Raw genomic sequence first — 27,170 nt, forward strand, 5'->3', positions numbered from 1 at the left:
CAGAAATAATGTCTGGAACTTTGTGTGAGCTAGAATGAATCAGCCACTTACATAAGTGTTGGGGATTGCCCCTGCAGATCCCTTTAGCAGGCAAGATGGGGGGAAATGCGGTCCAGTATACTGGATTGGCAGGTCCTCTAGAGGTAGAAGGGGACAGTATGAGACCCAAAGTCTAAACAGTGACCGCAGCCACTGATGAGGCCACATTGATGCAGGAGAAAATAAGAGTTATGGTATAACATACCTTCATTAACTCTTTTTCTTCGAGGTCCACGGGGTCCACAGCCATCACATTGGGGGTATATGGATTCATCCAGGCACCAAATAGATAATCCAGCCTCTCGGCTCCCAGGATGCACCAAGTCCTCCCCCATATACACCGCCCCTGGTCACAGGGCGTCAGTTTGTCACAAAGCCCACCAAGAGAAGGCAAAACAGGTAAGGAAGGACGGACATATGTTCTCCAGACCATTCTCTCACGAGGGAAACACTCAGAGATACAATGGATATCCAATAACACCAGGTGCGTTAGGGTGGGTGTCCTGTGGACTCCATGGACCTCGAAGAAAAAGAGTTAACGAAGGTATGTTATACCATAACTCTTATTTTCTTCTTCGGGGTCCATGGGTTCCACAGCCATCACATTGGGGATATACCCAAGCAGTACCCCTAAGGGCAGGAACGCTCCTGTGTTTCAGAAGAAAGGAGGCACCCTGAGAGGCACAGGTGTCAAATGCATAGTGTTTTATAAAGGTGTGGACAGACGACCATGTGGCTGCCTTACACAATTGTTCCGCAAAGGCGCCCCAACGAGCTGCCCATGAAGGAGCCACAGACCGCGTAGAGTGTGCCCTGATCGAATCTGGCACCCTACGACCCACCTGAGTGTATGCCTGTGATATGGTCATACGAAGCCATCTTGCTAAAGTCTGTTTATTGGCTCGCCAACCCCGATTATGGCAGCCATACAGAACAAAAAGAGAATCAGACTCTCTCAACTTGCTGGTGCGATCCACGTAAATATGTAGAGCACGCACAACATCTAGGGAAGCCTCACCTAAGGACAACCCTGAAACCTGAAAAGCTGGGACCACAATCTCTTCATTTATATGAAACCGTGATAACACCTTAGGAAGATACCCTGCTCTAGTCCGCAGCACCGCTCTATCCTGATGGAAAACTAGGAAAGGAGAGCGGACTGACAAGGCTGCCAGGTCAGACACTCTACGGGAAGAAGCGATGGCCAAAAGAAATATTGTTTTTGCTGTCAACCATTTGAGATCTACCGAATCTAACAGTTCAAAGGGGGAAGCCTGTAAAGCTTTAAAGGACTAATGACAAGTCCCATGGTGCTACTGGAGGAACAAATGGAGGCTGCACCATCAATACCCCATGAAAAAATGTCCTAACATAAGGTAGCGGAGCGACCCTAAGCTGAAACCACACCCCAAGCGCAGAAGTCTGCACTCTTAAGGAGGCCAGACGAAGACCCCGCACTAACCATGACTGGAAAAAAGAAAGCACTCGGGAGATCCTAAACACAATAGGATCAGATTTCCTCTGTTTACACCACTGAAAGAAACAGCGCCAAACCCTATAGTAAACCTGGGCCGAAGAAGGCTTTCGTGCCCTCAACATGGTCTACATTATTGGCTCTGATAACCCCTTGGCTCTTAGAACGGAGGCCTCAAGAGCCACGCCATCAAAGCCAACCGAGGGCGATCCGGATACCAGCAGGGACCCTGTAGTAATAGATACTGCCTCAGAGGAAGTGGCCATGGGTGTCCATTGAGAGGTTTTGTAGATCGGTAAACCAATGGCGCCTGGGCCAAGCAGGAGCTATCAGTATCACCACGGTGTCTTCTTGTTTGAGCTTTCTGACAACTCTGGGAAGAAGGGCTAGAGGCGGAAAGAGATACGCCAGTCCAAACTTCCACCTTACTGATAGAGCATCTGTTAAGTCTGCCAATGGGTCCCTGGTCCTGGACCCGTACCTGGGGACCTTGTGGTTGCGATTCGAGTCCATAAGGTCCATCACTGGAAGACCCCATCTGTCCACCAGGTTCTGGAATACCTGCAGGTGGAGAGCCCACACCCCTGCGTCTATGTCTTGCCGACTCAAAGTCTGTTTCCACATTTTGTACCCCTTGTACAAAAACCGCCGTTATCGCAGGAAGATGACGTTCTGCCCATATTAGGATCCTTGACACTTCTGCCATGGCTCCCCGACTTCGCGTGCCCCCCTGCCGATTCAGATAAGCCACTGTGGTAACATTGTCGGATTGTACTTGCACCGGCTTGCCGCGCACAACATCCTGGGCCTGTACCAATGCCCTGAAAACTGCCCTCAGTTCTAGTATGTTTATGGGCAGACAACTTTCTGCCCTTGTCTATCTCCCTTGGAAGACGTGCGGGCCCACACTGCTCCCCAACCCCGAAGACTGGCATCAATGGAGAGGAGAGTCCATTCCGATATCCAGAAGGGGCGACCCTGGTTGAGGTAGTCCGACCGTAACCACCAAGACAGGGACAACCTTACTTCAGGGGACAAGTAGATTTTATCGACCGATAATCACCGTTCCAGCGTGAGAGAACCCACCGCTGCAATGGCCGGGAGTGAAACTGTGCATATTGCACCATGCTGAAGGTGGATACCATCGACCCTAGCACTCGCGTGGCTGCATGCACTGAGACTCGTCTGTTGTGTAGTACTGCAATCTTTTCCTCCAGCAGATACGACCCAATACTTCCTGAGCAACAGCCATAGAGAGCACTCAGAGTGGTCTGCAGCCGACTTAAATAATTGGAAGGCTGGGCGTCCCCCCGGCTGTCAGACTTTATATCCCCGTGGTCCTGTGAAAGCAGACCCAGCCGGCTGACTGCCCACACAGCAGTCCCTCGGCCAGTCACTATGCCGGGGGACGGACCGCTCGTGACCGCAGCGTCAGCGGCCGCCCACGGTCCTACTCTTTTTTCAAAAAAAGAACTTGGTCTTCAGGACTGCCCCACAGTCCCACTGCTAGTACGGTGCCTTCTTGCACCAAACAGTACACTGACGCCCTGTGACCAGGGGCGGGGTATATGGGGGAGGACCTGGTGCATCCTGGGAGCCGAGATTAACTGTTTGGTGCCTGGATGAATCCATATACCCCCAATGTGATGGCTGTGGACCCCATGGAGCCCGAAGAAGAAAGCCGTCCCGATGCAGGAGAACTGGGGAGCGCTGACTCGGGAATGTGCTTGGTGTCCTCGTCCCCCACCCTAGAGTAGCAGATCACCGCTATACTGGGCCTTGAGTACAGCACTAGGAGAGGTCATAGAGTCACAGCGGGCACAAGCGGGATGGTCAATCTTCATCTTCTTTTTAACGCACATGCCCTCTAGAATGACAGCTCTTCCAGCAGGGCCCTCTTTTCTACTGCCTTCTCTAAGTATTTATGCTATTATGTATACAGTCAGGTGCATAAATATTGGGACATTGACAGAATTTTCATAATTTGGCCTCTATTCACCACCACAATGGCTTTGAAATGAAACAAACAAGATGTGCTTTCACTGCAGACTTTCAGATTTAATTTGAGGGTAATTACATCCAAATCAGGTGAACGGTGTAGGAATTACAACGGTTTCTATATGTGCCTCCCACTTTTTAAGGGGCCAAAAGTAATGGGCCTATCAACTCAAAAGCTATTTCATGGACAGGTGTGGGCCATTCCCTCGTTATTTCATTATCAATTAAGCAGGTAAACACCAAAGACCCGGAAGACCACGGAAAACCATGGAAAACAACTGTAGTGGATGACAGAAGAATTATTTCCCTGGTGAAGAAAAACCCCTTCACAACAGTTGGCCAAATCAAGAACACTCTCCAGGAGGTAGGTGTATATGTGTCAAAGTCAACAATCAAGAGAATACCTCACAAGAGTGAATATAGAGGGTTAACCACAAGATGTAAACCATTGGTGAGCCACAAAAACAGGAAGACCAGATTAGAGTTTGCCAAACAACATGGAAAAAAACCATTACAGTTCTGGAACAACATCCTATGGACAGATGAGACAAAGATCAACTTGTACCAGAGTGATGGGAAGAGAAAAGTATGGAGAAGGAAAGGAACTGCTCATGATCCAAAACATACCATCTCATCAGTGAAGCATGGTGGTGGTAGTGTCATGGTGTGGGCATGTATGGCTGCCAATGGAACTGGTTCCCCTGTATTTTTTGATGATGTGACTGCTGACAAAAGCAGCAGAATGAATTCTGAAGTGTTACGGGCAATATTATATGCTCATATTCAGTCAAATGCTTCAGAACTCATTGGACAGCGCTTCACAGTGCAGATGAACAATGACCCGAAGTATACTGCAAAAGCAACCAAAGAGTTTTTTAAGGCTAAAAAGTGGAATGTTATGCAATGGCCAAGTCAATCCCGTGACCTGAATCCGATTGAGCATGCATTTCACTTGATGAAGACAAAACTAAAGGGAAAATGCCCCATGAACAAGCAGGAACTGAAGACATTTGCAGTAGAGGCCTGGCAGAGCATCACCAGGGATGAAACCCAGCGCCTGGTGATGTCTATGCGTTCCAGACTTCAGGCCGTAATTGCCTGCAAAGGATTTGCAACAAAGTATTAAAAAGTGAAAGTTAGATTTAGGATTGTTTTTAATTTGTCCCATTACTTTTGGCCCCTTAAAAAGTGGGAGGCACATATAGAAACCGTTGTAATTCCTACACCGTTCACCTGATTTGGATGTAATTACCCTCAAATTAAATCTGAAAGTCTGCAGTTAAAGCACATCTTGTTTGTTTCATTTCAAAGCCATTGTGGTGGTGAATAGAGGCCAAAATATGAAAATTCTGTCAATGTCCCAATATTTATGCACCGGACTGTATATTCAAACATGCAAATTGGTCTATAACCGTCTAATGTAATTATGTAAATGTTTTAACCCCTGTAGCACCATATTAAAAAACAAAAAAAGATGAATATAATAATAATACTCTTTACTTAAAATTGTCAAACCTCTAAATGAGCAAAGTTCATATGGAAAACTATGTATCATCTGTTCTTCGTCTGGATGCATGCTATCATCTGGATCAGCAACCTCCACTGAAACATTGTTTAATATAAAACTTCTTCTACGGGCTCTAAAGGTGCCTACACACGGAACAATGTGCTCAACGATGTGATATCGGGAGCAATTTACCTTGAAGTCTCCCCAGCTCTCCAGGACACTATGTGCAACAAATGCTGCACGATGTGCGACATGATCTATTGCGCACGATCTAATGATTTGCATATCATTAGATCATGCACGATAGCCTACAGATGCATGCACGGATCAGGGAGAACCGTGACGCATGCATCTGTGTGAAAATAAATAAGACACAGATGATTGGTCGGATCCGTGAGATGCAGTCACCAGATCAATCTGCTGGCTGCTCACAGCCCCCAACTAGTTATTTTACTGATTTGTATGTTTTTATTTTAAAAAACACACAAAAAAGCAAGCTGCCCAAAGAGCAAAATACTGAACCAAGTGACAAATCAGACAAACTCCTCATACAGCAGTACATACAGGGTACAGTCCAAAATGCCACATGGTCTGAAATTTGACATGTCAACATGCCCATCATGTACTTAAGCCCTAACTCAGACATGTACTGTCGACATTCACAGTGTCAACATTCAGACCATGTTGACATAATGACTACATACCAGAAGAAAATAGGAAGATAAATGTTCCAAAGATAGGAATGGACAAGAAGAAAGAAGGCCGTGCCACAGAGGTTACAATCTAATGGGAAGGGATGAAGCTCAAACATGAGGGCCAGCTGCAATGCAGAGCATTGTGTGCTAAGACAGGCTGGGCTTAATGAAGAGGAAAGAAGTAGGATTGAAAAACTTTGAAGGCTAGGGGAGAGTCTGTTTGGGAGTGTTTCATAGGTGAAAAGCTGCACTACACAAATCTCGCATGTGGGAATGGGAGGTGAGGAGCTGAAGGACAGGTCAGTTGCAGTAGGTGGGAGTTTATAAGGAGATAATGTCTGGAGTTGTTAGTGCAGTGTGGGGGAGATTGTTAAGGTCTTTGTAAGTGGATGAGAGAAGTTTAAATTGAATTATTTAGGAAATATGGTAGAGTGAGGAGGCAGTATAGGAGACATAGGAGGTGAAGGAATATACATGTGGTAGCAGGACTCCGGGGAGATGGAGAACGTGAAAAGTGGAGTGAAGACGACAGCAGAGATGAGGGTAACACCAAGGCAACAAACTTCAGAATAATGTGGTGGGGTCAATGATGAGAAAGACGTGTGTTTGGGGTCAGGGTTTAAAGGTGAAATAAGTATAATGTCATACTGAAGACAACAGGGTAGGACTACAAACCCATTTCCATCAGTATTACAAGCTTGAACTGTACAACTAAGCCTAGTGTTCATTCTAGCACTCTGCACCGGTCACATCCCATGCAGTTCCTCTTTCCTGCTTGGGGTGTCGCTCTCTGCTCTGGTGCTTCTAGCACCACAGCAGTTTTGTTGCATCAGCTGAGTGTGCTAGAAGCACCAGAGCAGAAAGACACCCCAGGCAGGAAAGAAGAAATGCATGGGTTGTGACAGGTGCAGGGTGGTAGAATGATCAAAAAGCCACAAAAATGTTCACTACAGCAAATAGTACATTGCTAAACTGAATAAAATAGTACCAAGAAATTGTTTTGCAGAAATAGAATCATTACAGTACTACATTGTTCATGGGCATGTGTACATACACTCGAAAGTACCAAATGATCCAATTAAATTTTGGTCCACTATCACCCGTTTGGTTTTGAAAAGTATTTTATGGTTTAATGTAATTTTAGATTTACATGCAATGTTATTGCTAGCCTTTTTTGTGGATAACATTATAATAGTGGTTCCCAAACTAGGTGCTTCAGGGCACGTACAGGGGGTGCTTTTGGTTAGTGGTCCAGTACCAAATAAAATGATTTTTAGTCAGTGATAGGTAAAACCAGTACTAATGGCCGCCAATTTAAAAGCAGCACAGCCCTGTCAACCACCACATAACTGACCCTAACGGTGACATATAAGCACAATTTACTTCATTTTATTTTGGCTGAATTTCACAATAAGAAACTTTTGGCCCAGGATGCCATGGAAAAAATGCTGATACTCTAGGGCGCCGTGATTCTAAATAGTTTGGGAACCTCTGCATTACACAAGAAACGTCAAGTTTTTATTATTGCTTATATTATTCATTATGAGAGCTGGTCACTTCACTATACTAAAAATAATTGGCACTTCATATCATCATTAAGGGGCCCTTTTATCACCTGTTTTCGGAGTATACCCACAAATATTTAGTATCCCCTGAAAGTATTATGGAGGGATCGCAGCAGATATCTCCAATATCTGCTACTGTCTCCCCATTTCTGCCAGAAGCCTCAATAGGTTTCTAGTGTTCCCTCTAGCTCCGGCGGCAGGCAGGGCGCCGGAGCTAGAGAGGGCAATCTTGTGTGCGCGCCGAAGGCGCGCGAGCCAGAAAAGGGGGCGTGTCTATAAGACGCGTCCCCTTTTCGTCATACTTGGGGGCGTGCCCGGCGCTTACGGACATGCCGGGCAGCCCCCAAGCGCTGCAGAAAGGGAGAATAGATGTTGGGCGCATGCGCCCGGCGTCTATTCTGCGGCGGTGACCGGGTCACCGCATGTTTGTCCACCCACGGGACACTGCGTCCCGCGGGTGAGAACGGCTCCCGCAGGCTGTTAGGGCAGGGCGCTTTTTGCCCACCTCCTGGAGGGCAGGGTGCTTTTTGCCCTCCAGAAGGAGGGCAGGGCGCCGCGCCCCGCTAAAACAGCCTAGCAGGAACGCTAGGTTTCTATGGGGGATGCAATGCTGTCAGATTTACCAAGTTCTGTAATCCAAAGCATTCTGGAATTTGGTCCCTGCAGCCGCCAGTGTAGCCTAAAGGTGCCTACACACTTGGCGATTTTTTTTACACGATCTGGCCGATTCCGACGCATTGGAACAGATAGTGTAAAAAAATGCCCAAATCGTGACTCCCCACTCACGATCACGATGCGACGCGCGTCCCCGATGCCATGCTGTAGGGCAGATTTGCCAATCTGGGACACAATGCACTGGATACACGATAGATCTTAAGTCAGATTGGACATTTTTTACTCCAAATAGTGTGTAGGACTGCCGGGGAGCTGCCGGGGGAGAGTTCAAGGGAAATCGCACACATCGTGAGCACATAGCCAAGTGTGTAGGCACCTTATGGGATATACAACACGTAACTATCTGGAAGAGGAATCCATAGGAACCTCCCTGGGACAATGGCCGCCCCGCATGTGTAGTCAGTAGACCGCACATGCACAGGATCCAAGGCACGTGAATGAAGAGACCGCTGACACGGTCACTTCACTCCCAACACATCGCAGGGACGGGCTCCTTTCACGTGTTCTTCATACATCTGAGCGGTATGCTGGCATCCTGCAATGCATTAATGGGTGCTAATATTGTGCCCAGATTGCATTGCAAATATGATTATTAATAAATGGGCCCCTATTTAACCAATAGGGTTGCCAACAGGCTACGTTAGCACAAGTAAATGTATACTGTATAACAAGAAGGGAGTGTTATGTTCTGGGTTGTTTGTGGATCCGGGGGGGTAGCAGGAGCGATCACAGAAGCAGATTTGAAAATAAAACTAGGATTTTTAATAAGTGCTTGAGTAGACATATAATGTGGCAGTAAATAAAAGTCCAGGAATATATAAATGTGCACAAGAGTTCTGTAGTGGGAGTAAAAGGGTTAAATGTCCAAGTAGAAACAATTAGAGCTGTCCAGGTGTGCAGGTAGTGAAACTGGAAAAAATCAAACCAGGTATGCAGGCAGTGAACTGAAAATAATCAAGCCAGGTATGCAGGTAGTGAACTGAAGCGCAGGTTGTCAGCAGGCTCAGGCACTCAGGTATGGGCAAGGGTGATGGAGGAAGCGGGGTAGTCCAGTGGGAGCTAGGAGCTGACAGGCAGACTGGCAGACAGCGAATTCACAGGAACAGGATAAGCACAGAGAACTCCCTCTCAGCTAGGCTGACATACACGTTGCACTGGCAAAGAAGGAAGGCACTGACCCTTCCTAAATACCCCATGCCGTGCTGTTACTGGCCGGAGGGAACATGTGACTCTCCAGGATTGGCCAGCCGCATCACATGGCCAGAAGGCAAGATGGCGGCGCCCATGCCAAACGGAATGGAGACGCCGCCAGGCCTTACTAGCGCAGAGTGACAAACAGGCCCGCACAACAACGCGCGCAGCCAAAGCCCCCCGCCAGATACCAGCTCCTCCACCAGACAGCCCGCGCCACAATGACCTCACAGGTAACACTCGCCTAGTGCCATGCTGAAATACCCTGGCCGTGACAGGGAGAGCTAGCTGTATCTTTTGGACTCATGCAGACAGGTATCTTGACAGGAGACCCTCACACCTTATTCTAAACATAATGCTACTAGAGTAAACCACCAGTAAAATCCCATAACATCGGGTCATATCAATTGCTATAGTGTGCCACGTATACTGTCCATAAAAACAGCAATGAAATACACTCGAGCACTATTTTCTATTGAACAATCTTTAATCCTCCCCCTATTCATTTTTCTAACATTTGTAGACAGAGAGTGAATGGTTGTGTACAAAAGGAATTAGTCATCAGAGGAGCTGCCTGCTGGTTACATCCATCTGAAAAAGTACATCCACCATGTAGTGTTCATTGTAGCACCCTGCACCATTTTCCAGCTTGGGGTGTCGCTGTCTGCTCTGATACTTCTAGCACACACTGCTCTATCTCAGCAGTTTGTTGCATTAGCAGGGTGTGCTAGAAGCACCAGAGCAGAGTGTAACACCCCAGGCAGGAAAGAGGAACTAAACGGGTTGTGACAGGTGCAGAGTGCTACAATGAACACTACACCAAGTCAAGTCAATGGCTTATACATCAACCATTCTTCCGTTTGGTTTGTTTTATTGAGTGTCTGTTCCATCACATGCAAAACTTGGTTGATGAAATATGGACTCCATAAAAACAAGCTATTTTATTTTTCATATCACCTTCTACAATACTGAGCACTTCCTGCATGAAACAATATACAGCACAACAATACCAGGTTTGTTAGGTATTATCAATAGACCTCAGTTAGCAGTGGATAAATTGTAGTACAGAAGTAGTTTAGAGTATAAAAACATGTAGGTATCACACACATTCAGTATTGTTTAAATATGTCCCAGGTGTTTTTCTGCCTTAAGCTGGGTCCTGGAGCTCCTGGTGTGTTAAATATAAATAAAATAAAATCAATAGGAATACATGAGATTGTAATATAAATAGGACCAACTCTTTAGGCACAAAAAAATAACCTATGTCTCCCTGTACTGTTTTCCAGCATAAATGTACTCCTAATTATATGGCTGTCTCTCTCTTTTTTGGCAGCAGAATACTTCAAAACAGATTTGAAATTTACAAATGGGTGGCATAGCAGAGTTGGGATCAAACAAAAACCAGCAAGTGGAATCCAATATGCACACCTCCTTTTAAGGCAGTTTCACACAAATAACAACTCAGTGTTTCCCAAACCTGGTCATCATGGTCCACTCACAGTCCAGGTACTAAGGATATCCATGAATGAGCATAGGTGACTATTATTATGCGCACTCTTTGCTAGAAAAAAATAATAAAACAATTTTATATTTAATCGAATAAATAAAAGTTACATCAGTCAGTTTGATAAATTTACCCACCTGTGCTGAAACACAGGTATCCCTAATGTCAGGACTGGGAGTGGGCAGTCGGGAAAAGGTTTGGAAAGCAATGGTAATAACTTGTAAAGGCTTCTTGTGAAACCTTCTCCTGTGGTTCTAATACTGTTAAAAACAAGTTGAACGGAGGAAGGGGCGGAGCCTATTAAGACTTTGGCCATTCTGGAAATAAAACGACTCCTATAGGTAGGCATGTCATATCATTTAGGACACGTCAATTACGAATATTCTGTGGGTGGCTGACTTCAAGTCTCCATTTCACCTGACTTTAGTCAGCCACAGAACCTTTAATTCACAGGTGTCCCAAATTAAAGGGATGATATTACAAGCCTACCTATAGGTAGGTATGTCATAATGTCACTTTAATCCAGGACTCCTATGATTTACACAGATGCTGTGGCTGATTAAAACAGGTGAAATGCAGGCTTAAATCTAGCCAGCCACAGAACCTGTGTAAATCATAGGTGTCTATGGCTAGCCTGCCCTATAGTGCCACCTTTTTTTTTTTTTTTTTTAAATCTGACTGAGCTGCTTTTTACCGGCAATTCAAATGCTATAGACGCCCCCTGCTGGACGTCTATACTAATAGGCGCCCGACGGAGCAATTCAATTGTTTCTCCATTCGGGTGCCCATTAGTAGTTATCGCGGCCACAAGCACCGGTTTTAGCTGCGCACAGTGGCTAAACCCATCCAATGAAGTGGTAAAGGCACCCAAACGCCAAAAAATTTGACTTTAGAGCCAGCAGGCTGTGAGAAGAAATGTGCCCTCCACAGCTTTCGGCGTCCAAATCGAGCAACAATTGAAATGCTCCATCGGGTGCCTATTCGTATAGATACCCAGCAGTGGGAGTCTAGAACAGCTGAATTACCCCCATTATCTGTGTAAGAAATTAAACAAAAAACAAGCAAGACATTACAGTATTACTACTAACCAGTGATCGCAAAATACGCACTATAGCACAATTTTGTGCAGTACAGGGAGGTGAGGACCAGTTTCTTTTAAATTGATCGGGGCACGCGGGACGCGCTGTGGGCAGGGCCGCTGTAGCCAATCGCCGCACCGGTGTCTTCTCAACCGACTGCCGCCGGCTGTGTTTTCTCAACCAATCGGCGGTGTCTCCTTATCCAATAGTTGCCGTCCTACCCAAATGCCGCTGACAGACACCACCTTCCTCCATACCCGCCAGCGTGCTCAGTCTCCAGAGACTCTGCAGTGACCTGCTGGAGTCTCCATCCTGCCCCTGCTCTGATTGACATTAGTAGTCCTGCTAATTGACCCCCTTTGTCTTCTTTAGTTTTACCCCTTTCTTTGTCACTTGTTCTACCCCCCTCCTTCTAATATGGCCCCATTGTATTCAACATGTGGACATTGCCTAGTGAGGCAGTGTTTTATCACTACTAGCTTGGCCTGTTCTCTATCTGGACTCCCTGGCCCATTTACAATTTACTATACTTCTCTGCTGTTGGGTTACTATTACTTGTGTAGGCATCATTCTCACTGTGCCACATTGGTTGTCCTCACCTATTTCACCCTATGGGTTTACTGTTCATTTAATACTATTGTTTATATCCTGAGCCTGCTGTGTTGGTTTTGTGTGTGTGTGTGTGTGTTTTTAAATTAATGAAATACTAACAATAATAAAAGTTCTCATCATGGTTATAGATGGGGAGGGGGCTTTTCAAAATGTGTTGCCCCTGAGATGGGGGCTCCCAGCAAGAAGGTAACCACTGCCCCAACTGCTATCTACCATTGCCCCCACCCTACCCCCAGTACTGCCTGCCTCTAGTCTCCTCCTTGCCCCCCCTACACTGTCACAACTGCTGTCTGCACTTACCCCCTCTACCCCCAGCTCTGCCTGACCTTACTCCCCTCTAGCCTTAGCTCTACCCCAACTTCTGCCTTTACCCACAGCTGTACCCCAACTGCTGCTTGTTCCACCCCTCTACCCCAACTGCTACCAGACACCTGTCGGTAGCTATCCTAGCCCACCACCCCTCCTTCCTCGATGTCTTAACCTAACCTCCCCTTCCCCGCACTGTCAATCTAACCCTCCCCCCTTAGTGTCTAAGCCTAACCCACCCCCTAGCCCCGCTACTTACCTTTGGGATTCCGGCGGTAGGGATGCCGGGATTCTGACAAGTGTTGGGATTCCGGCGCCAGCATTCTGAGTGCCGGAATCCCCACAAATGGGATATTGAGCGCATCACAGTTGAAAGCATTGTGGTAAGAAGAGCAGCACGTGTTACAAGCAGTATGGCTGCTGCCTGAGAGCAAGGATTGAGCACTGATCTTAGCAAGTAGGCCTGAGTCGGTGGGAAAACAGGGCTATATGTCGGCAGGTAGCAATAAATATGCAGCAGGGCCCAGTGTGTCTATGTGCAGCACTCCCTGACCTGGGACTGATGTAGGGGATTATTAAACACAGTGTCAGTGAGCCTGTGAGATCATACACTGCAGTATGCTGTGTACAATTCTGTTCATCTCTCGTGCCACTTGTTCTTTCCCCTTATCTACTGTACTTGCTGCACGTCTGCTGTGTGTCTGTATTGCTTTTTGTTGACAACACGTGACATTGGGCTGATTCAGCAAGGATCGCAACTGCTAATGCACATGCAATCGGCCGATTGTTGTGTACTGCACAAGCATCGCAGTGTGCGTGCCGGCCACTGCGATCGGGACTGCGCAGACTCATCACAGAGAGATTAACAGTAGCTGCTGTTTGTGGGTGGTGTTGGGGGGGGGGGGGGGGGGTGATCAGCAAAACGCAGGCGTGCCAGTGCATTTGAACACCTTTGCATGGGCGTGCATAAATTATCTACTGCCATGTCTTACGCAGACAGAGTACTCATAACATGCGAGGAAGTTAGCAATTCCTGAGTAAGGTCAGACCTTGTGCAAGTGTGCGTGAGGCTGTGATGGTACGGAAGGTTTTGCAGTCTTGCTAAGGATTATGGAGGTGTGTAAGGTAAAGTGGGCGTCCTTATGTTGTGCTGCGACGGCATAGTGATCACAATGGATTAGCGTCAGGGGCGGATTGGGATGGAAAACCAGCCCGGGAAATTTTTGGAAGCAGCCCTAATGGGACGGGCTCAGTTGAGAGGACGGGGTATGGGGAGAGGACAGGATACTCCCTCCTTATAGGGCCTGATTCTAAATTGGATGCAGTCGCGGCTACTACAGTACTAACCCCTTGCATGATGCACAGCGGTAAATACAGCGAAACACCAATACAGATGCAGTGAGGGGTGCCACAACATTTTTAGGTTTAGGGGGAGGATTAGGGTTAGGTACTGAGGGAAAAGGGTTAGGTTTAGGGCGCGGGGAGGGGGAGGTTAGCTTTAGGAACCAGGAGCGGAGTCAGGATTTTGACTGCCGGGAACCAGAGTGATGGCATTCCATCTATCTAATATATATATATACACATACATATACATGCACACACAAGTAAACACAAATATATATATATATATATATATATATATATATATATATATTATATATACACAGACCCTCCAACATGACCCGTCCCATTGGGTACAAAATGCTCTGCTCCTTGACTTCCCTCTTAATGTATGATTGCAGCCACCTGTGGCAAGTCCAGGAGCAGAGCATTTTGTACCTAATGGAACGGGTCTTATTGGAGGGTGTATAATATATATATATATATATATATATATATATATATATATATATAGCAAGTGGATGAGTGGCACTCTAAACGTATATATATGTACATAAATATATATATATATTGCGTATATATGTATATATATATATATATAAACAAACACATATACACATACATGTGTATATATATATATATATATATATACACACATACGCACAGTATATGTATATCTATATGTATATAATTATATAAATATATATATATATATATATATATATATGACATAGATATACATATACTGTGTGTGTGTGTGTATATATATATATATATATATATATATATATATATATATAAGCAAGTGGAACGGCAGGCAGACATATGTTAGATATAATTAAACAGGTTACTTACTGTTTAATTATCAGCAGTCACACTGTATTTGCAGGCTGCTACTGTGCCCGGCGTTCTGTGTGTGCACAGGCTGCTTGTTGTAGCAGCCAGCGTGCACGTAGTTATCCTGGACGGAGACTGGCCACAGAAGCCTGGAGGCAAAGCCGTCAGTGACAGGCTCCGCAAAGGATTATGGGAGGAGCTGCTGCTGCTGGGCATGCGCAGCAGCTCCCCTGGCGGCCATTTTATTTAACATACAGTGTAACTGTAATGCTGCGCGATCGGAGCTGAGCCCCGATCGCGGCAGCCGGGCCACCAAAGTAGAGGGGTGGGTAAGGGAAGTGCAGCCGCCGGCCCCTAAAGGCAACTAAGGGACCGGCCCAGCGGGAACCAGCCCGGCGTCCCGGCGGCCCAATCCGCCCGATTAGCGTACTATTGTAGTGAGACTGCGTGCGTAATCGCTATTGCATTCGCAGTTGTGATCTGTAATGAAACAGGCCTATTGTACATTTTTCTGCTGTATATTTTGTGTTGATGTTGTATTTCTGGGATCGATGCTGTTTAAAGCTTGTTTAGAGCTCCATGCAGTTGTTTGCTGAATTAGGATAATAGCTATATGAAGCCTATCTGTAGAATGTTTTACATATGCTGATGAGCATTTGTTGTTAATAAATGAAGCACCAGAAGTGATTCAATAAAAGGAGTTTCAAAGTTTCAGTTATGAATTCTCATCACTGGAAGAATATCCCCACATTACTGCTATGAAGGTAACAGAGACTGATTCAGCAAGGATCACAACTGCAATTACGCATGGAATCGGCCGATTGTTGCGTTCTGCACATGGATCGCAGTGCGCGAACACTCCACTGCGATCGGGACTGTGATCACAGTCACTACGCAGACCCATTGCAGAGTGACTGACAGGAACTGTCATTTGAGGTTGGTGACTGGGGGGCGATTGGCAAAACGCAGGCGTGCCTGTGTGTTTCAACGCCGTTGCATTGTTATGCAGAAATTATACACTGCAATGCCATATGCAGCTTGTGTACTCACTGCGTGCGACGACGATGTTAGCAATTCCTGAGTAAGGGTAGAGCTTGTGCAAGTGTGCGTGAGGCTGCGATTGTACTCGACGCTAGTGATGGTTTTGCAGTCTTGTTTAATATTATGGATGTAAGGTAAGGTGGGCGTCCTTATGTTGTGCTGCAACGGCATAGCGATCACTGAGGATTAGCAGATCATCGCAGTGAGACCGAGTGCATAATCTCTATTGCATTCACAATTGCGATCTGTACTGAATCAGCGAAACTATCTCTTTGCTACAAACTGATATAGTAACTGGTCACTGTGTAATACTGTTAATGAGGCTTCACCCACCCTCTCAGAGCTGTGTCACACCATCGCTTTTTATTTCTTGGTGTACCTGCTTCTAACTTAAATTATTTAAAAATGTAAGCACATCCCCTGGGCAGCACAAGACATGCCCACTCCGGTGAGCACAGGTGTCTAGCAAAAATAATATCTATGCCTAATTAAACATAACTTTAATTTTAAGAAACGAATAATGGAAAATAGTATTAACACTTATATTTTGATAACTAAAAAGATACAGCTCAATCTCATTAAATAACGTGTGTGTATAATAGAGAGATTTAGATTATATCTATCTATCTATCTAAATAGCGTATGGATGGCACTCCCATTTAAAGAAATACAAGCCTGGGTGCCCTCCGTGGAAAGTGTAGCGCTTTCCCAGTGTATCATATATACCAGCGACACTCCAGAAGAAACAACATCAGAAGCGCAGGTAGTCTCAACGTTTCGATGCTTTTAATGCATAATTTTCAAGATAACAAAACACAATGAAAAAACAGTTACTTACATAGACCCCGCACCACACCACGTATACAGCCGCGGCATCCGGGTTCAGCCTCAGGGCGCCACAGAATGACGTCACAAGCGCGTTAGATTTAGGATTGTTTAGTTTGTCCATTACTTTTGGCCCCTTAAATAGTGGGAGGCACATATAGAAACCGTTGTAATTCCTACACCGTTCACCTGATTTGGATGTAATTACCCTCAAATTAAATCTGAAAGTCTGCAGTGAAAGCACATCTTGTTTGTTTCATTTCAAAGTCATTGTGGTGGTGAACAGAGACCAAAATATGAAAATTCTGTCAATGTCCCAATATTTATGCACCTGACTGTATATGATGGCGTAAGCCACTATGAGGATGGTAAAATGAACCACCTGTTGTCATATACCTACAGGTGAGACAATTTAAACACTTAAAGCAACCCTTTTTCAAGCTTAAAAATGTATCCTCTCCACTGTTGCCAAGTTTGCTGATGTCAGTCTTCACCAGCCAATCCCGTGGAGTGATCCAGTAGTTACGCAAAATCGATTTCCATGGGTTAACCACTATAATACTCTGAGCCAAAAGATCAATTCTCTCTCTAAGCAGTACTGGCCAATTGTGCAGAACAATAGTGATCTCAATTTGTCTGATACAACTATAACGCCTTGTTACTCCCGGGGTAAAAACATACGGGATTGGCTGGTGAAGACTGACATCAGTTTAATAATTCCCTACATCAGTCCCAGGTCAGGGAGCGCTGCACATAGAGACAATGGGCCCTGCTGCACATTTATTGCTACCTGCCAACATATAGCCCTGTTTTCCCACCGACTCAGGCCTACTTGCTAACATCAGTGCTCAATCCTAGCTCTCAGGCAGCAGGTAGGTATATGACAACAGGTGATTCATTTTACCATCCTCATAGTGGCTTACGCTATCATATACGTTATAGAGTGACATGTACAACGAAATTCGTGGTCTATATGATGACGTGTCCATGCGGACTTAGCTATATTGGCAAGACGGATAGGACATTAAGTGATCGTATGGCATTGCATAGGTCGGCCACCCGAGCGGCCATCAATTCTGGTTCTAGTGACCAACCGGTGGCCAGACATTTTGTGGAGGCTGGCCATAAACTGTCATCCCTTAGGTACATCATCATCGATCATTACCCGAACCTGACTCGTGGGGGTAACAGATCTCAGAAGCTGTTACAATGCGAGTCACAATGGATCCATAGGATGGGGACATTATACCTGAAGGGGCTTAATGATAACTTAGGGCTACATTGTTTCTTGTGTAAGTGCTGTCGGTTAAAATATGTTGATTTATTATAGGGTGATTGATTACGGACGTCTGTCCGGATCTCCCGGAATATGTATTTTTTATGCTGACTTGGTGTGATCAATGTTTGAATTTGATTTGAATTCAATATAGCTTGTGTCACTATATTTGGTTTTGAGATCGATGTTATTGGGAGTAGTTCTATTCTTACATGCTTTGTAATAACATATAATTGCGCTTTTAATGTGATTAACTGTATGTATTTGCTACATGTGGATAATGTCATTTATCACATTCCTCCGTGCTTTTGTTTTTAGACACTTTATTTGTTGCCTAGGCAATGGGTCGCGCTTGTGACATCATTCTGTGGCGCCCTGAGGCTGAACCCGGATGCTGCGGCTGTACACGTGGTGTGGTGCGGGGTCTATGTAAGTAACTGTTTTTTCATTGTGTTTTGTTATCTTGAAAACGATGCATTAAAAGCATCGAAACGTTGAGACTACCTGCGCTTCTGATGTTTCTTCCAGGGTGCCGCTGGCAGGTAGGTAGAGTGTAATATATATATATATATATATATATATATATATATATATATATATACATACATACACATATACACACACGTATCTAGTCAACTGAACACAAATAAAATAAGCACATCTGTCTCAGATATGGACCAACAGTGTGCCCAATTACAGATGTAGCCATAGGCTTCTGCAGAGTATGACCCATAAAAAACAATATGCTGCTTTTCTCCCTGAGACTGGGTGTTACTGCACTTTAGCCAAAGAGAGCTTTTGAGCAGCATAACAAATGAGAGAGGTGTGGATCTACAGTAGCTGCAGAGTGAACAGGGAACTTGGAGTGGTCATAAAAATAGGCAGCAAATAAGAAGATTCAAGCTAGCATCTAATGAGTGCATCCAATAGTACTGGCCAGTAACAGTGATGCTGGCAGTTGTATATAGTACACTAGGGACTAGGGTCTCCCATGGCACTGCATGCATTGGTATATATAGTACACTAGGGATGGAGAGGGTCTCCCATGACACTGCATGCAGTGTATAAGGCAGTAGTGTTTATATAGTATACTGGGAACGGGTCTCCCATGGCACTGCATGCAGTGGTATATTTAGTAAACTGGGAATGGGTCTCTCATGGCACTACATGCAGTAGTGTGTATGTAGTATACTGGGAGTGGTTCTCCCCTGGCACTGCAGTGGTGTAGACCAGTGGTTCTCAAACTCGGTCCTCAGGACCCCACACAGGTAACGTTTTCCAGGTCACCCAGCAGGTGCACAGGTGTACTCATTACTCCCTGACTCATTTTAAAAGATCCTCAGGTTGAGCCAATTATTTTACTTGTGATTCTGTGAGGAGACCTGGAAAACATGCACTGTTTGGGGTCCCGAGGACCGAGTTTGAGAACCTGTGGTGTAGACTATATAGTACAATAGGGAGTGGATCTTCCATGGCACAGCCTGCAGTGTATAAGGCAGTGGTATATATAGTGCAGCGGGAAAAGGTCTTCCATGGACCTTTATGGAAAGTATAAGGCAGCGGTTTATAAATAGTACACTCAGGAGTGGGTTTCCCATGGTACTGCATGCAGTGTATAAGGCAGTGGTATGTATAGCACACTAGGGATTAGGTCTCCCATGGTATTGCATGCAATATATATTTATATAAGGCAGTGATTTATAGTTGGTACACTGAGGAGTGGGTCTCCCATGGTACTGCATGCAGTGTATAAGGCAGTAGTGTATATATAGTATACTAGTGGGTCTTCCATGGTACTGCACACAGTATATAAGGCAGTGGTGTGTATATATAGTATACTGGGGAGTGGGTCTCCCATGGCATTGCATGCAGTGTATAAGGCAGTGGTGCATTGCATGCAGTGTATAAGGCAGTGGTGTATATATAGTATACTGGGGAGTGGGTCTTCCATGGTACTGCACACAGTATATAAGGCAGTGGTGTGTATATATAGTATACTGGGGAGTGGGTCTCCCATGGCATTGCATGCAGTGTATAAGGCAGTGGTATATATATAGTATACTGGGGAGTGGGTCTCCCATTGCACTGCATGCAGTGTATAAGGCAGTGGTATACATATATAATATATATATATATATAGTATACTGGGGAGTGGGTCTCCCATGGTACAGCATGCAGTGTATAACGCAGTGGTGTATATATAGTATACTGGGTCTTCCATGGTACTGCATGCAGTGTATAAGGCAGTGGTTTATATATATATATATATATATATATATATATATATTATACTGGGGAGTGGGTCTCCCATGGCACTACATGCAATGTATAAGGCAGTGGTGTGTGTATATATAGTATACTGGGGAGTGGGTCTCCCATGGCACTACATGCAATGTATAAGGCAGTGGTGTGTGTATATATAGTATACTGGGGAGTGGGTCTCCCATGGCACTGCATGCAATGTATAAGGCCTGGCGATGTGATGACAGCTCAGGACATCATGTATAATACACCATGTCACACTGCCAGGCTTAGTGACGGTGTGTTCATGCACGTATAGTTGCAGACATAACACACACGATTCCTCCTTCCATGTGTATACATGTAGTACATGGTATGGATCAAACACATATGCAGCGTCAGGTCCATAGCGGGGCAGACACAAGGCAAGGCCCTGTATAAGGACAAGGACTGGGCGGTCACAGAGAGAGGCAGAAACTGCACACTCCTCCGGAGGACATTACCTATTGGCGGCAGGGGCCGTGTTCCTGACCGGGGTGGTCACCGCTCCGACTCCGCCTGGCCGAACGGGAGATGCCGGATTCCGGGGGCCTAAAGGACCTTTGCTGACATCACAGTCATGTGACCGCTGTGGAGTGACGTCACTGTACCATGTGACTGCAGTAGTCAGACTGACTGCACAGTACCACTGACTGCTCACAGCTCTGACATGGGGCGGGAGCCTGCAGCCAACGTGACAGGACATAATAATCCCTCCCTCCAATGAGTGAGCCTCAGAGGACGCTGTGTGATGCTAAGCTACATTATTGGGGGGCGGGAAGCATGGGGCTATGTGCAGGGCCCTAACTAGGGTGGTGTGACCTGTGGCACTGCAGGGCAGGGGGAGCTGTTTAGACCTGTCAATTTTCCTGTTTATTATAATTCTCACTTTTAGCTTCCTCTTCTTTTATGGTAGAGCTTATTTCCCCTTCATGCTAGGGCCCTGGAAGTGACGTGTGATGGTGGAAAGTTGTCTCTACCTAAAGAAGAAAGGTGTCTGCTCGCCACGCTTCGGGCTCGCCACATGGTTAGATTCCCCTTCTATGCCTACTTGGATGGTAGGGAATGATGCTGGACACCTCTCCGTGAAGGGGATTTAGACATTATAATATACAGGGAGAGCATGGGGCTGTGTGTGTTTGATATACGGGGAGAGCATGGGGCTGTGTGTGATGGTATATTCAGGGGCAGCATGGGGCTGTATGTGTGTGTTGGTATATACATGGAGAGCATGGGGGCTATGTGTTATGGTATATACAGGGGGAGCATGGGAAATACCAGGGCTGGACAATTCCTTCTACCTGCCAGGCCTACTAGTGTGAACATGAAAAAGACAAATATTTAGAAGATGACTACACTGTACATGCTTACTTGTGCATATTTTTGTGCACTGCAGTGCAAGTACAAACAGCCACACCACAGCCTCTAGCCTGCACCCACATTCAGCCAGAACCTGGCGGCTTGGCTTGTCCTCAGGCACAGACAGTCTCTCTCTCCATCAGCTGCAGGCCACAGTCACCACAGCACCATAGCTGGTGGTCCAGACTCACTATTACTGAGTTAGTAAAGCGGGCAGGAGGCAGTTCTAGGGCTCTCTGGCTCTGCTCACAGCGGGGACTCTGGGAGAACACACGTGCAGCTCCAGCCAACCGAATCCAAGATGGCGATGGCCGGCACAGAGCACTGCACAGCTATCGGATGACTAGTGGTGTGGCTTAGTGGCTAGATTAGAATCTAGCCACTAGATCTTTCAAAATCTGCAAAAGGCTGGACAATATATGCCCTTTGTCCTGGATCATGAACAATGTGTTAAAATCCTGGAAAATCCAGCCGAAAACTGGATGGTTGGTAACCCCGTAAGCTGGGTACACACTTGTCCAATTCTCATCCAATCCAATTTCAGACCAACTGGTTTGTCAGACATTGGTAGAGTGTGTATGCTCACAAGACCTCTGGTTTCATACAATCTTGGTCTTCTAGTCTTCTGAAAAGTTTTTAAACCTGCTGAATAATAAGGAGACCAGATCGCCAATCACCTGACCAATTTAGAAGTGTGTACGCTACTGAGACTGGTTTGTCCAATTATTCTCCCAACTCATCCCAGTGAGTGGCAGACGGTCTGCCAAAGATTGGAAGCGTGTGTATGGTGACAAAATCCTTTCATCAGATTCAAGTGTGTATGCATAGATTGGATGTAGAATCTGTGACCAGGTCTACAGAAGGATTGTATAATCAGTCTGATCTGAGGATTGGTCAAGTGTGCACACAGCATAAGATTGGGGCTCTGTGTGATGGTATATACTGGGGGAGTGTGGTGGCTGTGTGTGTTTGTAATATATACTGGAGGAGCGTGGGGGCTGTGTGTAATATACTTGGGGAGCGTGGGGGCTGTGTGTGATATATACTGGGGCAGCGTGGGGGCTGTGTGATATATACTGGGAGTGTTGGGGCTATGTGTGGTATATATACTGGGGGAGCGTGGGGCATGTGTAATATATACTCATGGAGCAGGGGGAATGTGTGTGATATATACTGGGGGAGAGTGGGGATTGTGAGTATGATATATACTGGAGGAGCATGGGGATTGTGTGTGAGTATGATATATACTGGGGGATTGTGTGTGAATATAATATATACTGGGGGAGCATGTGTGAAGGTGATATATACTGGGGGAGTGTGGGGATTGTGTGTGAATGTGATATATACTAGGGGAGCATGTGTGAATGTGATATATGTTGGGGGAGCATGGGGATTGTTTGTGAGTGTGATATACTGGGGGAGTCCTGCTGAAGAATAAATTTGGAGCAAATCAGACACATCTCTAATGGTATTGTATGATGGATAAGTACCTGCCTGTATTTTTCAACATTGAGGACACCATTAATCCTGACCAAATCCCCAACTCCATTTGCTGAAATGCAGTTCCAAACTTACAAGGAACCAGGGACCTCCACCGTGTTTCACTGTTGCCTGCAGACACAAATTATTGTACCGTGTGTGTCGTACGATATATTGTTCCATCGAAGATCAGAACGATACATAATCGAACGGATCATGCAGTGTGTATGCAACAGATGGGACAATGCAATGAATGACACATGCAGCATGTGACGATATATATAGTGCCGTCGTACACTGGATCGTGTAGTGTGTACACCAGGCGCAATGTACCATTAAATATCAAGTTAACTTAATTCTAATACCGAGATTTTGTGGTGTATTGGTGAAACCGGGCGCTCCTGTTGAGGGTAAGCGGGCCGTGAATGGTAATGGGTTTTCCCTAGTGAAAAACAAAGTCTGAATTATGTGTCTAAAGGTAGGTATTACCATGTATTTAGGTGCTCCTCAACATAAATGCTGTGACGGAGTCGACCGTATAGATGACATAGGTCAGTGTAGACATAAAATAAAATTTATTCATGAATACAAGGTGATGCATGGAATATAAATGCATACAGTCAAGACGTGCTGTAGATTCAAAAGGGATGAGAATTCACAGAATCAGTTGATAAATACTGGGTGAGGCAGAAAAATGGTATCTGCCATGGACATTAGACATATGCAATAGGTGAATTATATATATTGTGGATGAATCAAGGCATGAAACATAAGACAAATGACAGGTCTGGTGAGTTCTGATTGCAGCAGGAAATGTGACTCCTGTTTTTAAAATAAGCACTATCGTGCAATGTACAAATAAATGGTAATAATTGTACACTTGGTAGTAGGCAAAAAAGTACAGGATATCATACCCGGTGGGTGATGGGGAGCCAGCGGGTGTTGAATTGCAGGGTGCCCGGGTTGCCCTGCAAGGCTCCTTACGCTTTACCCAAACGGAAATCAGATCCTGTGGAAAAAGTCCAGAGTCCTTGGAAGTGATTACAGGTGTAGCTTGCCGACGCATTTCGAGATACTGGGTCTCTTCTTCAAGGCTGTAGCATACCTGTATTGCTGGGGGTCTTTTATAGCAGTCTCTGGGTATGAGGTGCACTTGCTAAAGCTTCCTCCTTGCCCCACTTCCGGTTTTGGGCGGAAGTGATGTCATCAGTACTTTAGATCTTCTTGTTAAGGAATCCTGGCATCTTTCTGTGCGGCCCAGGATAGCAATGTGTTGATTACCAGAGTAGGTGTCTTTATTGAAGGCTGTTGATGATGGTTATCACATCAATGTGTGGTTATGTTCGCCAAACCGAAAGTGCTCCAGCGGCCATCTTGGTAGTGCACAAAAAAAAAAAAAAAGATTTTTTTTTTTTTTCTTTTTTTTCTTTCCCTTCCCTTTTTTCCCCCGTTCTCTTCCTCTCTTTCTTCCTATGTCTCCTTTTTGAAAGCTGACATTTTGTAGGAATAGAAGAATGTGTCCATATATGTTATTGTTAGCTTGATTGGTGTTCTGTATTCCACTTGTAGATGACTTTTCTTGGTATGTGATGCCTCGTGAAAGGAAAGAAGGTGAGATTAGTTAGAGGATGTATCAGGTGACATGAAGTGGGGATGGGATATAGGGGTATACAGGATGATCACAAAAACCATTTTATTTCGAAATCTGCATTTAAGCCTTTTGGTACAAGGGTTTGTAAATTGAATATACTTTTCATCTCTGTACGTGCCAGGTTTCTCTCAACATTTCTATCTCGCCAGGTGGGTTTTATCTGTTTGAGACCTGTGAAATATTTTATGTGATTGGCTGAACATTGATGGTGTGTACGAAAGTGATCAGACAGATTATGAGTCATGACCCCTTTCTTGATATTTCGGAGATGTTCTCCCAACCGAGTTTTGAGAGGTCTTGATGTTCTTCCAACATATCCTTTTTCGCAAGAACAGACAATCAGGTACACTACGTTGATGGAGTTACAGGTAATAAAGTCTCTAATTTTTAATTTAGAGCCATTCATCTCTATTTCTGTGTATTTGGTGGTTGTGTCTTTGATTTGTCTACTGGCTATGCACATGCCACAGCGATGAAAGCCTTTTGTCCTGATTGGGTTAGGGGGTTTTACTTCCAATGCACTTCTGATGAGATGGTTTTTTAGGTTGGGTGCTTTCCTATAGGTGAACTGGGGTTTAGTGGGAATTATGGTCTTCAAGACAGGATCTTCTTGTAAAAGGTGCCAATGTTTTCTTATGATAGATTCTATTTTTTTGTGGTCTGAATCATATCCCGTAATGAATGACCATTGGAGTCTAGATTTTTTTGATTGTATATTTCTGGGTTGTTTGGTTTTCAGGAGATTGGATCTTTCTGTCTGTAATATGGTTGTGGCAGTGTCTTCGAGATCTTGTTTTTTGTAGCCCTTCTTTAAGAACTCTTTCTTCATTTCTTCTATTTGGAGTTGACACACATTGTTTTCACTGCAATTTCTTCTGATCCTGGTGAACTGCCCCTTGGGGACACCATTAAGCCAATTCTGGTGGTGTTCACTACTTTTCGGGATGTAGTTATACGTGTCTGTTGGTTTGTTGAAAGTCTGTGTGTGTATCATATTCTCCTTGATGTATACAGACAAATCCAGAAAGTGTGTTTCGTTTTTGCTTTTATTGAATGTCAATATTATATTCTTGTTATTGTTGTTAATCTATTTGCAGAAATCATCAAGAGTTTCTTCTGTTCCTCTCCAAATGAAGAGGATATCATCTATATAACGATTCCAAGTTATCACATTGTTACTAAAACATTCTTTTGTGTAGATCTCGTTTCGCTCCCAGTACGCCATGAACAAATTCGCGTAACTGGGAGCGAAACGGGTACCCATGGCTGTACCCCGTTTCTGCAGATAATATTCACCATCGAAGAAGAAGAAGTTGTTTTCTAAAATAAATTGGATTGACTCTTTTATGAAAGCTTTCTTGTTTGTGTCATATTCTGTTTCGTTTAGGAACTCAGAGATGGCTTCTTCTCCTTGGGTGTGTTCAATGATGGTGTACAGGGATGTTACATCTGCAGTGACCAGGATCATTTCTTCTTCCCAGGATACCCCTTGTAGTTTCCTAATTGTGTCCGAGGTGTCTTTGAGGTAAGATGGATTTCTGACGACGAGAGGTTGTAGCAGGGAATCTATGAAGGCGGAGAGGTTAGAGGTTAGGCTCCTAGTCCCTGCAATGATGGGCCTTCCAGGTGGTGACGTAATGCTTTTGTGAATTTTGGGCAGTACGTAGATGGTTGGAGTGACTGGTTCTACAATGTTGATGAAACCATACTCTTCTACGGTTATTGCACCTTTGTCCAAATGTCTTGTGATGAGTTTTTGGAAGTTGTTCCTAATGCGTAGTGAAGGATCAGTTTTTAGTTTTTGATAGGTAGTGGTGTCCGATAGTTGTCTCAGGACTTCTTTTTTATAGTCCTCTTTATTGAGGATGGTGATTCCTCCTCCTTTGTTGCATGGTTTAATTACTATATTTGTGTCTTCTTTTAGGGATTTCATCGCTTCTCTTTCTTTTCTATTCAGGTTCTGGGTGTGTTGTTTGTGCTTTTTAATTGTTTTGAGGTCTTCAATAATCAATTTTTGGAAGGTTTCTATAAAGTTTCCTTTGATGTGAGCCGGATAAAAGGTCGATGTTTTTCTAAATGTAATGGGTCTTTCTTCTTCTGCCTCATTTACTACATGATTATTTGATAGGTCTTCATTTGGTGTGTTTAATTTTTTTAGTTCAAAGAATTTTCTCAAAGAAATTTTCCTGATGTACTTTTGTACATCGATGAACTTATCGAATTCGTCGTGTGATGTAGTAGGTGCAAATTTAAGTCCCTTTTTTAGCACGTTCTCTTCGGCTGTTGTGAGAACTCTAGAGCTTAGATTGTAGATGATTTGTCTTTCTTCTGTTGGTTTAATGATAGTTGTTTCTTCAGTTTTCTTCTCCTTTTTCTTTTTATTTGTTTTTGGTTTCCCAGCTCTTGTGCCTCTTTTTCTTTTAGTTTTCCCCCTAT

At 44.8% G+C, this 27,170-nt stretch overlaps 1 protein-coding gene across 1 annotated transcript in view; it reads right to left on the reverse strand.

Moving 5' to 3' along the window:
* RAB5B (RAB5B, member RAS oncogene family) overlaps positions 1-20,895 on the reverse strand; it is an 80,736-nt gene extending 59,841 nt beyond the window's left edge. The window contains exon 1 of the mRNA XM_088473071.1: positions 20,710-20,895. The gene's annotated coding sequence lies outside the window, so the exon portion shown is untranslated. The remainder of the gene's footprint in view (positions 1-20,709) is intronic.
* Between the last annotated feature and the right edge of the window lie 6,275 nt (positions 20,896-27,170).

The sequence above is a fragment of the Taudactylus pleione genome, unplaced genomic scaffold (assembly GCF_031769625.1).
Source record: "Taudactylus pleione unplaced genomic scaffold, aTauple2 ptg000130l, whole genome shotgun sequence".
Taxonomy (NCBI): Eukaryota; Metazoa; Chordata; class Amphibia; order Anura; family Myobatrachidae; genus Taudactylus; species Taudactylus pleione.